Source organism: Cyprinodon tularosa, unplaced genomic scaffold, assembly GCF_016077235.1.
Source record: "Cyprinodon tularosa strain WSP-4 unplaced genomic scaffold, ASM1607723v1 ctg392, whole genome shotgun sequence".
NCBI classification, from domain to species: domain Eukaryota; kingdom Metazoa; phylum Chordata; class Actinopteri; order Cyprinodontiformes; family Cyprinodontidae; genus Cyprinodon; species Cyprinodon tularosa.
In genome coordinates, this window is record NW_024039110.1 from 458,367 (window position 1) to 473,182 (window position 14,816).

General features: G+C 40.1%; 1 protein-coding gene across 2 annotated transcripts in view; it reads right to left on the reverse strand.

Annotated features, from left to right (window-relative positions):
* fam222ba (family with sequence similarity 222 member Ba) overlaps positions 1-14,205 on the reverse strand; it is a 56,931-nt gene extending 42,726 nt beyond the window's left edge. Inside the window, exon 1 of one of the 2 annotated variants that reach the window (XM_038297589.1) lies at positions 14,076-14,205. The gene's annotated coding sequence lies outside the window, so the exon portion shown is untranslated. Of the gene's footprint in view, positions 1-12,996; positions 13,538-14,075 lie in introns of those variants that run through there. The other variant, XM_038297590.1, reaches the window with a different exon arrangement.
* Between the last annotated feature and the right edge of the window lie 611 nt (positions 14,206-14,816).

The following is a 14,816-nucleotide window of genomic DNA, read 5'->3' on the forward strand; positions in this document are numbered from 1 at the left end:
TGGGATACCATGCCGCAGAGACATCATAAAATGGGCAACACCCAGAAATGGCTACGCTTTGAAGCCAGTGTCCTCCTTTTAGGTAGGAGGAAAAACTACTAATGTTTCATAACAAATGCATACTCCATATTGCGAAAAGAATATATATCTTATAGTTTACTTGACAGGTTAAGTCATGTCATGCATCTGCTTGTAAAATCAATGTACTTTTCCCCAAACGAAGACATGGGTTAACTCAATTAGCAAAGCTACAACAATATTACTGTGTGTGACCCGGTGCCCACCTTGTTTTTAAATAAAATAAATAATACATCTGAGTGGTTAGCTAATGGTAGCTGATGTTTGCCTTTTTTAATGTTATGTTTCTAAATAATTTGGCAAATATGTTTCAGTAAAGTTCCAGTCTTGGTAAATCGACAAAATTAACCAAAAACTTGTTTTCTGGCTGAAGTTTAATGAGAAGAGTTTTAGCGGCAATTCATTTGTTGCACCCAAAAACATTACCAAATTTATCTTTACATTACATAAATAGTCACTTCCTAAAATATTTTAACAACAATTAAGATGTAACGACTTTTAGAATTTAAGCAGCATGGTAGCTAATCAAAGCAACAATGTAACCTTTGACCCCAGTATTAGCTTAATTTGAAATACATTAAATAATTTTTCAGGTCAATATTCAGCCTTTGGGCAGTATCAATGCTGCATGCTGGCTGCCCTTCCTAAAAACTCACGTATTTAACTTGAGAAGGTGGGATCGGTCGCTGTCATGTGACCCAGAGCGCCACTTTACAACAGTCTGAACTCCCATTAAGCACCAAACCTAACTAAGCTGAAAGCTAATGTTGATTAAACATTTTTGGTGGGTTTTTTAAACCTAAATGGGTCAATGTGGTCTTGTCTTTAAAGTCGCAGGGAAACGGCCGTTCCAAGCGTTGCATTTTCGAATTCTCCCGAGTGGTGCACGACTTTACACCAGTGAATAAAGTGAATATGATCGGTCGTTTATCAAGAGGGCGGGATTGTTGCGACAGTAGGCTGTCAAGGAACGCTATGGACAGCGGAAACATGCAAGAGGAGGAGAGTTTTTTGTCGGAGGTTATGGATGAGTCTCCTCCATCATACATTTTTTATTTAGAAGAGGAAACGGGGACGAAGACGTTGTGGAAGAGGACGCCAGGGCGGCAGAAGCTTGAATTGGTGTAGAAGGCTTACAGTCGTACATGTTTGAGCCCTTGCCTCGCAACGCTGCCAGTTCTGATAGCTTTACGCCTGCCAAAGACACAGACGTCCATCCCTGTGAACACTGGGACGGAACTCAAACGTAAAGTAAATGATTCTTATTTCAACCGTTGCGTATATTAGCTGCGAAATATGAATCAAGATGCTATGACCAAAAAAATGTGATTGACAGATGATCATTGATATATGATGGGCCGAATTTAGGTGTACGACGTATAACTAACTGGCCTGCATAAGATAACGAGGGAAAAAACAACAAATTTTAAGACAGGATTTTTTTTTTTTATATAAACTTTCTAAATTTTGGGACAATATTGTCTGATAAAACAGTACATTTATATACACGTTTAAGCCAGAATGATTGAAATTTAAATATGACTGCTCCATACCTTCCCAGTCTTTTGGTCTAAAGTGGTCTGCTATCAGATTCCAAGACACGGAGAAAGACCGATTCCTTTCGCGACACGGCAGTGCTGCCATTTGCCTTTAGAGGAGCTAACCTGGCAGTTACATATTTAGCAATGCTAGTTGGTAAATGTTACACAAGGTTGCTTTAACATAATCCTAAAGATAAACTACCTTAACCGATGTCTAAATACATCCTGAACTCTAGAAATGCAACTGTCAACACATTTTCCACTTCCCCATGAAAGTGACATTAAAGGGTGAGAAAAGCTTGAACTGTTAAAGGGAAATAGATTTGATTTGACTAACAAATTAATATGAAGAGCCTATAATACAGCAAAACAAGCAGGGGACATGAATGAAGGCTGTCATTTTTTAAATGAATGAAATCACTCCACCAAAAGCAAAGATTTGTTTATCAGATACTAAGCAGAAATAGAGAGAGACCTCCATATTTATATCAAAGTTATACCAATGCACTGAAGAATTCTGAAATATTATTGTTCCTCAGCTGATTCAAAAACTGCACGGTTTAACTATGCAGTGTGATTACAGCCAACATTCCCCCGCAGAGCAGCAACTGCATCTCTGTACATTCCAGGAAAGGAAGCCAGCTGAAGACAGCAAATACACCAGAGAGGCAGAGACATAAACAACGTAAGCTAGTTTGAAAGCTGCAACGATGTTTACTGTCTCACAGAGTGCATTTCATCCCCACTGCTTTCACAGCAGCGACGGTATTTCAGCTTGCAGCACAGAGGGGCTTGCTGATGCCACCGGTCTGTGCACAGAGGGCTCAGTCACAGGCTGGGGAGGTTGTTTGGACAATGTGGGAGTCAGACACACTGCCTGTCTGGAATAACGATTCAGTTCAGCTGCTACAAAACACCCTCTGGTCGCTCAGGAAGTTTAATCAAAAACTACAGTGAATGTTTTTTTGCGTCTTACAGCTGAAAACCTCAGAGGAATTTCTGCCTTGTTTGAATTGGTCCGTTGCTATCAGAGAGCAGGGCCTGCATTTGCCTCCGCTGAATGACATGCCAGAGATTAGCCTCTGAAGGTCACAGTCCTAGTCTATCCTTTCAGCCGCTTTTCACAACAGAACCCCGGGCCCTTTTGAACAACAGGAAGAATGTCATCTGGTTACTTTTCAAGGCACGGAGATACCATTCACAGCGGCCAACAATGGCTGCAAACAGCACCGGAGGGTTAGAAGGTTATAAAGAGACTCATTCTGAGCAGAGCTGGCTCTCCAGTACAGTGCATGCATGGAAAAAGAAAAAAACAGCACACCCACACACTGAGGCCTGGAGAAGTGGTGTAATCCATGATAAAATGAGGAGGGGTCGTGGCCAAGTGCCTCGGCCTGACCGCCCTCCTGAACACCTCCCTCAGCTCAGCCATGGCTGACCCTGACACACAGACCACATCCTGAAGCTCCAACTCTCTGTCAGCCCTGTGGAGGGAGGCTTTGTTATATTGGGAAATTGGAAGCCATCATCATCTTTTTTAGGTTATAGTTTGTTGGTGAACATCACACATACGGCTACTCGGTTGGCAGGAAATTAAATCCTATTTTAACTACCTTTACCTCCACTTGGGACCAAAGCCTTACAGGGAGAGCTTATGTTTTCTGTAATGAGGTTCCGAGAAGTTGTTTTTAGCATCTGTTCGAATACTTAAAATTTTCAGTTGAAATAAATTTGAAGAGTGAAGGAAAGCCGATCTATTCCCTTTTATTTTACGGTGTTTAAGGAATTTACAACAAATTAAACCGTAAATATTCAGATCGATGCAAAAAACGGATTCTAAGCAGGTATAGTTTCCTTAAAATATATGCATCTTCCCTTATTTTGAGCAGATAAGACAATTACCAAAAGAATAAGATGACTAACATTTAAATAAAAAAACAACCAAATTACAAAGTGCATCATATGTAGTTATCTTATTTTAAAGTCAAAAATGCTAATTCCATTGACAAATCATCCTATTTTACTGCTCAAATTAAGAGCAATTAAACTTATTTTAGGCAATTTCTACATAATTTGAATTTATTCATACCCTGATAATTTGAGATCCCAAACGGAGATATATATATATATATATATATATATATATATATATATATATATAAAATTATTATGTACATTTTAATAAAAAAAAGGAAATGTTTACCTTACAGCTTAAAAAATGAAAAACAGATCAGCATTATAAACATCAAACCTTTCCTAGAGTTGATATCCAGCTTTTTGCATGTTTTAAAGATAATTTGAGGATTAATCTTTTTGTGCTTTGAGGCTGGAAATCTCCCTGCCTCCAACTGGGTCACAGTTAAACCATTTTGGTAAAATTAAAACATTTTAAGCCTTAATCGCTTAGTCGCTTAAAACATCAAACATTTTTTCTGTTCTGCTTTGACAGAGTAACCATGATCCCAAGTTAATAGTAGCTGAATTTTAACCCTTTTATGTCAAATAATATATTTCTTTTATTTTTTTTGGTGAGTCCTTTCATCCAGCCGACCTGCAATGCCCAACAGCAGGAGAAACTTCCTTGCTCTCTTACCCATACATTCTGAGAAATTATTAGCCACTTCTATTAAAAACCATAACGACGTGTTTGTGGTTTTGTAGACTGCAGGCTGAAGATCAGCTGATCATACAGGTGGGTACAGCTGGGTGCAAACTTCAGCAAATTCAACACTTTCTTAACCCTAGAGGGTAAATATAGGAGACTGTATTACAAGAAAATGAACATGGGAGTGTTAGTGGTTTAAAATATCCCCAAATGTTCATCTTACAGGATTTATTCCTTTCTCCCAAACCTCTGATTAATTTCTGCCAAAGGTATGAGACCTATCCAAAGAATCTCACTGCTAGAAAACTGAGCTGTAAACCTGTGGCATGTACAAATATAATATAATCTTTGTAGATTGTAAATCTTGTCCCACGTCGTCACACGTGAAGGACAGAGGTGAAACACTTGACCAATTTTAGATTCCAACCAAGCCTTTGAAATATATAACACAAAGCCCAATTAGCCGGCAGCATTTTCACATCTTCTCCATCTCTAATCCTCTCATAACTGGGCCTTATTTAACGTCTCACCAGCTAGAACACTTGGAGCTCTCTGCCCCCCTTCCCCTGACATTCCCCACAGCTTTACTGGTGCTTTGTTGTAAAATCCCTGCTGACCCAACAGCTCAGGTCAGACTCTGAGCCTCTGGTTCGGTAGCTAATGACATCCTGATATGTGCAGCTGGCATCCACGTTGGAAAAGTGCAGCAATAACCGCTGACATGCTAATGGCATCTATTGGGATTACTTAAGAGTGATGTAGGACTTGCCTAGCAACCTCTCACCACAGATCGTTTGGCAGTGCGGACCAGGAGCGTCGGGGATCCGGTTGAGACGACCTTATCTCATGCCATAAACAGATAACGGTATCTGCCTCGCTCCTCTGCTGTTCCAGGGAGATGGAGGAGGATAAACGACGCGTCTCTGCCTTGCCTCCTCACACAGACGCTCTCCTAAACCTAGCCTTGTTGATCCTGCTGCTCTGACTGCTGTTACTGGGAGGCTTAAGATTCCTACATGATTACCCTCAAGCTGAAGACATAACAATTTCAGAAATCCCTTTGGTCCAAGTGTTTGTAATGTCATTCCCTGGCTTAAAGCATTTGGTTTGCTGAATGCAAGCAAGCTAGCCAGGAAAAGCAGGGCTTTTTTATTTAATTGGCCTGATCAGCTACCAGGCAACAAACTATTGCTAAGAGAACAGAAAAGTTATTGCACTTATACAAGGACAGTAATATTCATATCTGAAACACCTGATTTAAAATGCTTTATGATTCCAGGTAGCTTCTCTGAACATGACCTGAAATATCCCAGCAAGCACCTGCTCTCAGTCTGACACCAAAAGCATACAGCAGAGGAGTCACAGGGTGGCCTCACAGAGAGGTTCTCCTCCTGGTGGGTGGATGAGTGGGTGAGTGTGGGCAGACAGCTATGCTGGACACTAGAGGGCTAAAAGGTGGAGCTGGCTGGCAGATAGCTGATAAAATATCAGGGGGGTGGGGGTCAGCCTCATTTGCTAAATGGATAATATCCCAGAAAACGTTTCTACTCTGAAAATGACGAGGTGAGGAAAAGTGAAAACCTGCTAGGCACATCAAGTACACCAGCACCTGGGAGAGATTTTGCATGCATGAGTTCCTGCTGGAATATGAGAGAATCAAAGGCGTTTCATCAGGGAGGGCATGCGGTTACACATTTCCAATTCAAGTAGCGCCACTAAAAAAAAAAAAAAAAAAAACGCTGCACCAAATCACTGGCTTTGAATAACCCAAAATGAGCGCAAGCCAAGTGGCTCATTTCAGCCCGGAACATCATCGCATCTAAAAAAAAACACTATTGGTTTCAGCAAGTGATTTCACAGTCAACAATCACAGAGTCCGGACTGTTACTAATCAATGTATTTTAATGAGCCCCCTATGATTCCCAACAACAGCTGAAACATGAAAAGCTGCTCAAGTTCTCTGGTTTTTCACTCTTTGTACCCTGTGATCTGTTATTCATGCACCGCTCTGAAGTCTCTGAGAAATAAAACAGAGCTTTGATGTTATCCTCTTTTTTTTTACTGCTGTCCGAAACAACACAAAAACAGCCGGGCGTCACAACACGATCTGCAGAAAAATTGATTTGATCCCTTTAAAGCCAAACAACAATCACATTTGCTTCCAAGAATAGCATTTATCCACAGAGCTTAGCAAAAGTATTCATACCCCCTTTAATGGTTTCATATTTTGTCCTTTCAAAACAAGCTTCAATGTATTTTTTTAATTATCAGACAAAGCAGTTTATAAATAAAAAGTGAGAGGAAAACTGCATGTTTTTTTGTTGTTTTTTATTAAATTTTTACATTATCTAATAAGTGTGGTTGCCGCTCCAAAAACATACTTGGAATTGAAGCTAAAAACTTTGTACATCTAGAGACCGTTTTGCTTCTTTCCAAGATATTTTGACTTCATCCAGACCTTCAGGAAGTCATTTTCTGTTTTTAATTTTTGGAAAATATGGATTTTTTTCTTTGCCCTCAATAATGTGCTCTTGGGCTTCTGTAGCTCATAGTGATAAACAATCATCACTTTTCGTCCTTAGATGTATACTCATAACTTATGGGCTAGCTCAGAGTAGTACGCTTAGCTGCAAATATTTAGCTTGATATATTTTAATTGTTTGTTGTGAAAAATGATCGAGTTTAGCATCTTCACAGCTTTAATTTCATTGCCCTTAACATTAAAGTCACCCCACAAAGGAAATGATTAAATTTAATCTAGTTTTTAAAAGTAATGCATGTTATTTTTATTATGAAACGAAATGGTGAAAAAAGGATTAAGCCATTTCTCCCAGTGCTAACCTGAAGACATTAAGTGTCAATCCTCTAGCAGGCCCTGCATTTTATTCAGGCATGTTTAGAGTTTTGTTCTGCTGGAAGGTCTAAAGTAATTTGGAGCCTCTTCTAACTCCAGATCCTTCTATCAACACTAACCAGCAAAAGAAAATAATCCCTGCAGCATAATACCATCACCACCTGTTTTCCCTCCACCTTTAGCAATAAGCATGATGACTAGGGTAGAGTATTGCCAAAGACGTTGCGATTCGACATGTGTCACATTAAAATATTATTGCGATATTTCAATATCATAGTATATTGCGATATTCTCCTCAGCTAATATCAACTTTAAGTTAAGAGATAAAAAAGCAAACTATGAATGTGTTCATCACGAGGTATTGATCAGTCAGTTATTTTGGTAGCCATGTTTGGGTGTGAGTCAGTCCATGCCTGCCACTATGACTGCCTCTACTCCAGAATACAAAAATTTATATATATTAGAAGCTAAAAGACTAATAATATTACGGGTGGCCAAAAAACATCGCAATATAGTGCCAAAAAGATGTTTTTTCCCCACACCTGTAAAAGTGATTAATAGATTAATGTTCATATAAATTCCTCTAGCTGAGCTATAGATTTCTGCAGCTCCTCCTGAGTGACCATATTGTTTTACAGCATAAATGGGCTTTAAAATTCTACACAACTCCCCCTCTTATTCGTCTACAGTGTTATTAGGTCTTCATGATGCCGTTTGGTCTCCAATGTTCTCTAACAAACATCCTGAGGACTTTGAAGAACAGCTGGATTATTCCTGAGATTAAATCACATACAAATGGACTTTATTTACTAATTAGGATTCTTGTGAAAGCAGGAGGTTCCACAAGAAGTTAAATAGGGATGTCAGATGACTTAGACAAATTCTATTGTCATTTTGTATGCACTGAGTGTACACAGAACGAAATTCGGTGCATGCATCCCCTTTATCCAGAGTTTTCACTTCCATACAAACATACTCTAGATTGGTCTAACACATTAATTCAATTTAAATACATCTACATTTGTGGATTTTCCCTCAAAAAAATGTAAAAACAGTTTATGAATTCCTTATAAAAAGTAGTGCAGAAAACATCAGATCCTATTTTTACAGTGAAAAATGCCCAAACTATCTTATAATCTAGTGTTATTTTTCTGCAACACAACAAACATACCCCATGAGCAAACAAAGAGGGCTTAAGGTGCCACGCCAAAGTTGGCCGTGAAACTTCTCCTGCTAAAAACCACATTGTAAATCAATATGTTTAAATATACTTGTCATGATCATGAGGGGGAAAAAAAAGGGCGAGCTTGCTTTTCTGTCCGTTTGCCCTCAGCAGAGACTCTGGATTTGCAGTGACAGGTCAAAGAGTCAGCACATGACTCACGGGCAGAGGAGGAGACTGTTGAACCTTTGATCCACAATCCGAACTCTGCACCTATTGCACATTATCGGGCATCAAATGCTGCTGAACTTTTAACTTTTAGCCCTTTAAATTGTTCATCTCATTGTATTTTTCAATAACGCATTTTTTGCACAAATGCCATTTTGCACTGAACCACTGCAACTTGCACACTGTCTCTTATCCTCTGCACTGTTCACACTTTGACCACTGCTGCACTTTTTGTATTTTTCTATAACTCGTGCCATTGTGAAATATCAATGCAACGTTCATAAGCTGTATGTAACGCAATTTCGTTCTGTATGCACCCTGTGCATACAAAATGACAAATAAAGAAGTCTAAGTCTAAGTCTAAGTCTAAGGAGGAGAGGCACTCTGAAAAGCCACGCAGAGATCTAATTAACACATGCATTCAAGTGGTATTTCCATTTGGTGGAACGCAGTAATTTTCTGCATTGCTGACCAGCGTGACATGAACAAGCGAACCAGGTGCTCCTGACACTCAGACTGATTGCCTGGCTTTATGACTAAGAGCAAACATAAACGTCATTTTTAGACTCAAACAGAGCATTGTGAACACACAGAGAAAGTCACACCTCTGGCATAGAAGCCACACACCGGGCAGCGTGTTCTTAAAGGTTGTTAACCTCAGCGTCACAAAGTATCTCAAGCATCTTCAGGCAGATAGTTGTGTGTAATTTATCAGTCTACCGTCATTAGAGATGAGCTGCATTTTACAGATGAGGAGAGGCCTTACAGTAATTTGCTGCTAAGACCTAATTAATCTTCATTGTGCTGGGAAACGTAGCACCCAAACGCAAAGAAGGTTCCTTCTGCACTGATAATTGCAGGGAGTCGAGGGGACTGAGTTTCCCCAACAACAAGGTCTGAGATTTAATTATCTTCTCCTTGGAAAATGTTGGGGGAGAAAGCCACATTGCAAAACTGCACTTTGGGGCAACTAATATCAGGCTCTTGTTTGAGCAAGAGGAGGATATCACTGAGCCCATCCTCCATGCTGCCATAAATTAAACAGTCTCATCTTTGTTTTTTTGGGGGGAGAAATATTTTTGCACATGACTACAGATTTTATTTATACTCCTTCTGCATGTGGGGTTTCAATGGAAGTTAAGCAAAAGTGATTAGAAGCCATCACTGGTCAATTATGTTTTGATATTTTTCAGGGGGTGCAGGTTGACTGAAGACTTTTTGATGCACAAATCAGAGCACGTACCATCCTGATTGGTATCAATTGGCCAAAACATGTTTTTTTTTTATAACCCAGTAGCTGTTTAAACAATTTCAAAACAAGACTCATATTTCCCTTTTTTGATGATATGCCAGCTCTGATTTTTAGAGACTTCACTGACCATTACAGCAAAATAAACCACAAAAAAACAACTTTTACAAATAGATGCCACAACTCAAACAGTTGTACTGGAGAAAGTGGCAAGAACTACAGTATATTTAGAGCTCAGAAGATGGTATTTGTATAAATATGTTTTAACATTCCTTTTAGGGCTGGACTTAAGGGATAAAAATGCCTCTATATATTCCTAATATCTTGTTAATATTTAGCTAAATAGCAACACATAATATTAATTTCAATGTTTTTCATTTAAACAGTAACTATAAAAATCAACAAACAGTCGAATCAACGCTTTTCCTCAACTTCCAACAGAAATTTTTTAACGAACAAAGCCCTAGATAAAAATAAAAAAAATGACTTAAAATAATGTACTGATATACATTAAAGTATCATCACAATTACTATCGTCTATTATTGCCCAGCACTAATTCGATAAATTAAAAGTTTGTTAAAAAAAATTCCATAATTAGTATAAAATTATATATGAAGGTAGGATTTTGATGTCATTTAGCTATTCGTCGAGCTAGCAATCAGAGTGATCATTGCTGACAAGTCACATACTGAAAGATCTCGAATGTGTGCCATTCGTTAATTGTACAAAAATAAAAAAATCATTTAATTTTCATTCAATTTCAAAGAATATGGAAAAATGCTTTGAAATACAAATGTTTAAAAAATAGTGATTTCTTAATTTTCCAATGATTTCAGATTAAAAGTAGGGGTACACATATTTATCAGCCTTACTTCCTTAATTTTGGGATATCTGTAATGGGCTGATACATAGATGTGAAACCAATCTTAACCTCTGATGTTATCAACCTCAAGTTCTAACAAACCACAACTTTCACTGCCCTTAATTTATATACCAGAGTGTTATCTTGTGCAGTTAAAACAAGGTCATGTTATTTGCATTTGAATAAAACAAGATTTAAACATTCAAGGTTTATTGTGAACTTATAACAACTGTTATAAAGTATATCAGTGAAATCGACATGTCCGGCTTTATAAAGATCGATTATCAGCCATAAAAGTGCAATCAGTGCATCCCTTAAACTGTGATCTTATCTTAATGCAACCGAAGGTTGTGGTTTACATCATCTGCTCAGTGGCTCACCCACCAGTGTAGGTTAATATGTTTCTCCCTTTAAATGTATCCAATTTAGGTCACTTTATCAGGCTTTTAAAGCTAAAATTATTGTTATAATCAGTGGAGGAGCCTGAAACATTTTTGTAGGGGTGGCCAAGCAGGGACCAATGTTGAATGAGGGGTGGCTGAAAAGTGAAAGGCAACAAAACCAGCTTAGAGTTAATCTGTACCGATCACAATTAGGGATGTGCAAAATAATCGTCATGATGATGCATCGTGATTCTAATTTTCGTGATATACTGTATCGATTCTTCACGCCAAGTATCGATTATTAATTTAAAAAAATGAATAAATAAAATTGCATGAATGGTTGGCGAACATCAGCCAAAAACAAGTGTAATACAACTTCCAGTCCAGTAGATTTCGCTGTGGATGTGTTGACGCACGCTGCCTTGTGTCACAAGCATTTCCGGCCGCGGGATACTGCGCCGAGTCATTCAAAAACAAAACATGGAGGAGAAAATATTGCAATGCATCGCAATAATTCAAGTATCGTGATGCATCGTGATAGAATCGCATCGTGGCCTATGAATCGTGATTCGAATCAAATCGTGACTTCTTTGGCAATACCCACCCCTAATCACAATCAACCAACAGTAAGATGAACAAGCACAACATCTATATTTTCCAAATAAATCGGTAAAAACAGACCAGATTTTCATGGCCCTTACTAATAGAGCTACTCACATAATTATACGCCCGTATAACCCCTGCTGTTTAAATTATTTTATGATTCTTGATAATATATACGTTTAATGAGTTAGGCAGCTGATCTTTAACTTTGACTACATAGAAGATTGCTAGATGACTACAGAGACAAACTCTAACCCATATTTTGCTTTCAGCTTGCGGAGACGCCCCTGCCCCTTTCGCAGACCTCTCAAAAACTGTAATTGACAGCAGACAGGAGGCATCTGATTGGTCAAATCAGAAATCAAAAATATATGCAACAAGCTCACTGCGACACACTGCTGCGGGAAGATAACCAGCCCTTTAGGCTACGTTCACACTGCAGCCTGAAGTGACCCAAATCCGATTTTTTTGCCCATATGCGACCTGTATCTGATCTTTTCATGGCTGTCTGAACAACACAGATCCGTTTTTTTCCAATCCGACCAGGCCACTTGGCTATTTGGTCCTGGATCCGGTACCAATCTGATCTTTTTAAATGCGAACTGTGTCTGAACAGCCAGATTGCATTCATACGACCTGAACGCCATCAATACTCGACATAGGTCACTATTCTGCTTCTTGCTACGCAGAAGCGGCAAGAAAAAACAACCACCTGGTGGACGATGATGTGGAGAGCAGTATTTTTTTAACCATGTTAAAAGGCAGGTTTAGAAAGATCGCTAGATGCGCTCCATCACTACATCCATGTTTACTTCCGTAAACAAGAAGTATGCCGGCTTGTGACGTCATTGCGTCCTCTACTGCGCATGTGGGAAACTTAAGCTGTATGAATGCAGTTCACACAGGAGATCACATACAAGTCGCATATATTTGGAAATGTGAACGGAAGCGCAAAAAAATTGGATTTCACGAAAAAAATCGAAATTAAGCATCAAAGCCTGCAGTATGAACGTAGCCTTAGATTCATATGACAACAGCAAGGTACCTGATCGGAGGGACCACAGGGGTGGCCATGCCCCCTCCTCTAGATCCGCCCATGATCATAATTACCAAAAGTATTGGGTCTGTCACAGATTTACTTGTATTTTGAATGAACCGCCAATATAAGGATGCCATAAAAGCCTAACTTGCTTGGTCTTCCACTGGTGCAACTCTACGGTCTCCATGACTCTGTTCTAAATGGGAACTGGCCCCTGCCTAGAACCGCCCATGTTATCTGTCCTTTAAATGTGTTGAACAAAATCTTTGTCCATCTGGATCTGGTTACCCTGATCAAAAAAAAGAAAAAATAAATAAAAACAAACAAACAAAACCATCCTGAATACACCACCAGGTATCCATTCCCCCCCACTGTTTCAGTTCTGTCTTACCATGAGCCGAGATGCTCCTCTAACTTCCCTAGTCCCATCGGTCGCTGTGGAGTTGCTCTACTGCGGTATGTTCCTCAATAAAATCCGTGACATTACAGCCTGATCACATCAACCCAGCAGACTGAGGGCAGCCAAACACGGACTGGCAGGCTGTGGCAACATTAACATTCCTCCGCGTAAAGACCAGGCTCATCGGGGAGAAGGAGGGGAGGCATCGATAGGATCCCATTAGTTAAGTGCGCCCTTAGGATACCCGAAATTTGATCAGAGATAGTCCTCCTCCTTCCAGACACGATCCATTAAAGCTATCCTGCTCTGGAGCTGCTGCTCCTCCTCCTCCACCTCCTCCTCGGTGGTCGAGGTTGTGCGGCAGGATCAGGATGAGCCCGGTGACGTCAACCTTTTGTTATCACCTTTAACACTTGCCTTTGCAGGTGCAAACACTTTATCCTCTGTGCGAGAAAAAGCTGCTATTTGCACAGATCCCCACATAACTAGAGAGGCAGGGAGAACAATTAGCCTGCGGTTTCCCAGGATCCAAGGGATCATCACCAGGAAAACACTTTTTAAAAGGATCAATGTAACAAAAAAATAACCTCAACTTTATTTCTATGGTTATTTTACGAAAACACCCTAAAACACATCAGAAGTGGAGTAAAAACTACTTATATGTGTGAGAATCTTAATATGGCAGGCAGATGAATAATCCCCCAGCGGGGTTGGTGTCACATCACAGAATGGAACTAGCTAAAATAAAAAGCCCCCATAATAAGACCCTGGTTTGCTCTGTGAACGGTCAAATTAGGCTACCGTTAGAGAGAGTTACACCGCTGCTTGGGCGGGTAGGAAAACAGATAAGCTGGGATAAAACGGGGTCAGCAGAGAGCCGTAAAGCTCCCGGGTTGCCAGTCAGAGTGCCAGCTGACTGCCAGGGCTCCGGGCTAAGCTAGCCAGACAGTCTGAAACATACTCAGTCCCATTGTTGCCTTCCCAGCCTCCCCTCTCATTTACGCCTCGCTTTAGGAGGATGTCACAAGGTACCGAGCAGCGAACACGAGGGAAAAGATGCAGGCACTCACCCTCCGTTCACCTCTGGGAAAAGCATCATTTTAGACCGTGGCCATGGTTTAAAACGGACAGGTTTTCTGCCGTCGCCCTGCGCTGGCCGAATCACTGCTGCTGCTGCTGTCTGCGGCACCAACTTCCGGCGCATGCGCAGAGAGCGCTGCCGTTCCAAACAGAGCCGCGCGACAGAAGGCTTAAAGGTACAGCCCGCATCTAACAGAACCGGGCTAAATCAGCCCGCATCTAACAGAACCGGGCTAAATCAGTCCGCATCTAATAGAACTGGGATAAATCAGCCCGCATCTAACAGAACCGGGCTAAATCAGCCCGCATCTAACAGAACCGGGTTTAATCAGCCCATATCTAACAGAACCGGGTTAAATCAGTCCGCATCTAATAGACCCGGGATAAATCAGCCCGCATCTAATAGAACCCGGGCTAAATCAGCCCGCATCTAACAGAACCGGGCTGAATGGTCATTTTTATGCTTTATTTATCTATTTTCATTTATATATGGATTTTTTCCAAATAGAACTATGAAATATGAGTTAGATTTTCTCCCCAAAGCTGCAACAGAGTACAGAAGAGGATTAGGGCCACTGAAAAAAAAGGTTAACTGTTTCCTAAATATTATTTCACTTTAATATGGGGGGAAAAAGCCTGAATTCTTACTTAATCTCAGAATTCTGACTGATTTCTGACAGCTAACCAACTTTTTAGCATCAAGCTGTAGCCATGTCTGTTGTAGAGCTCTC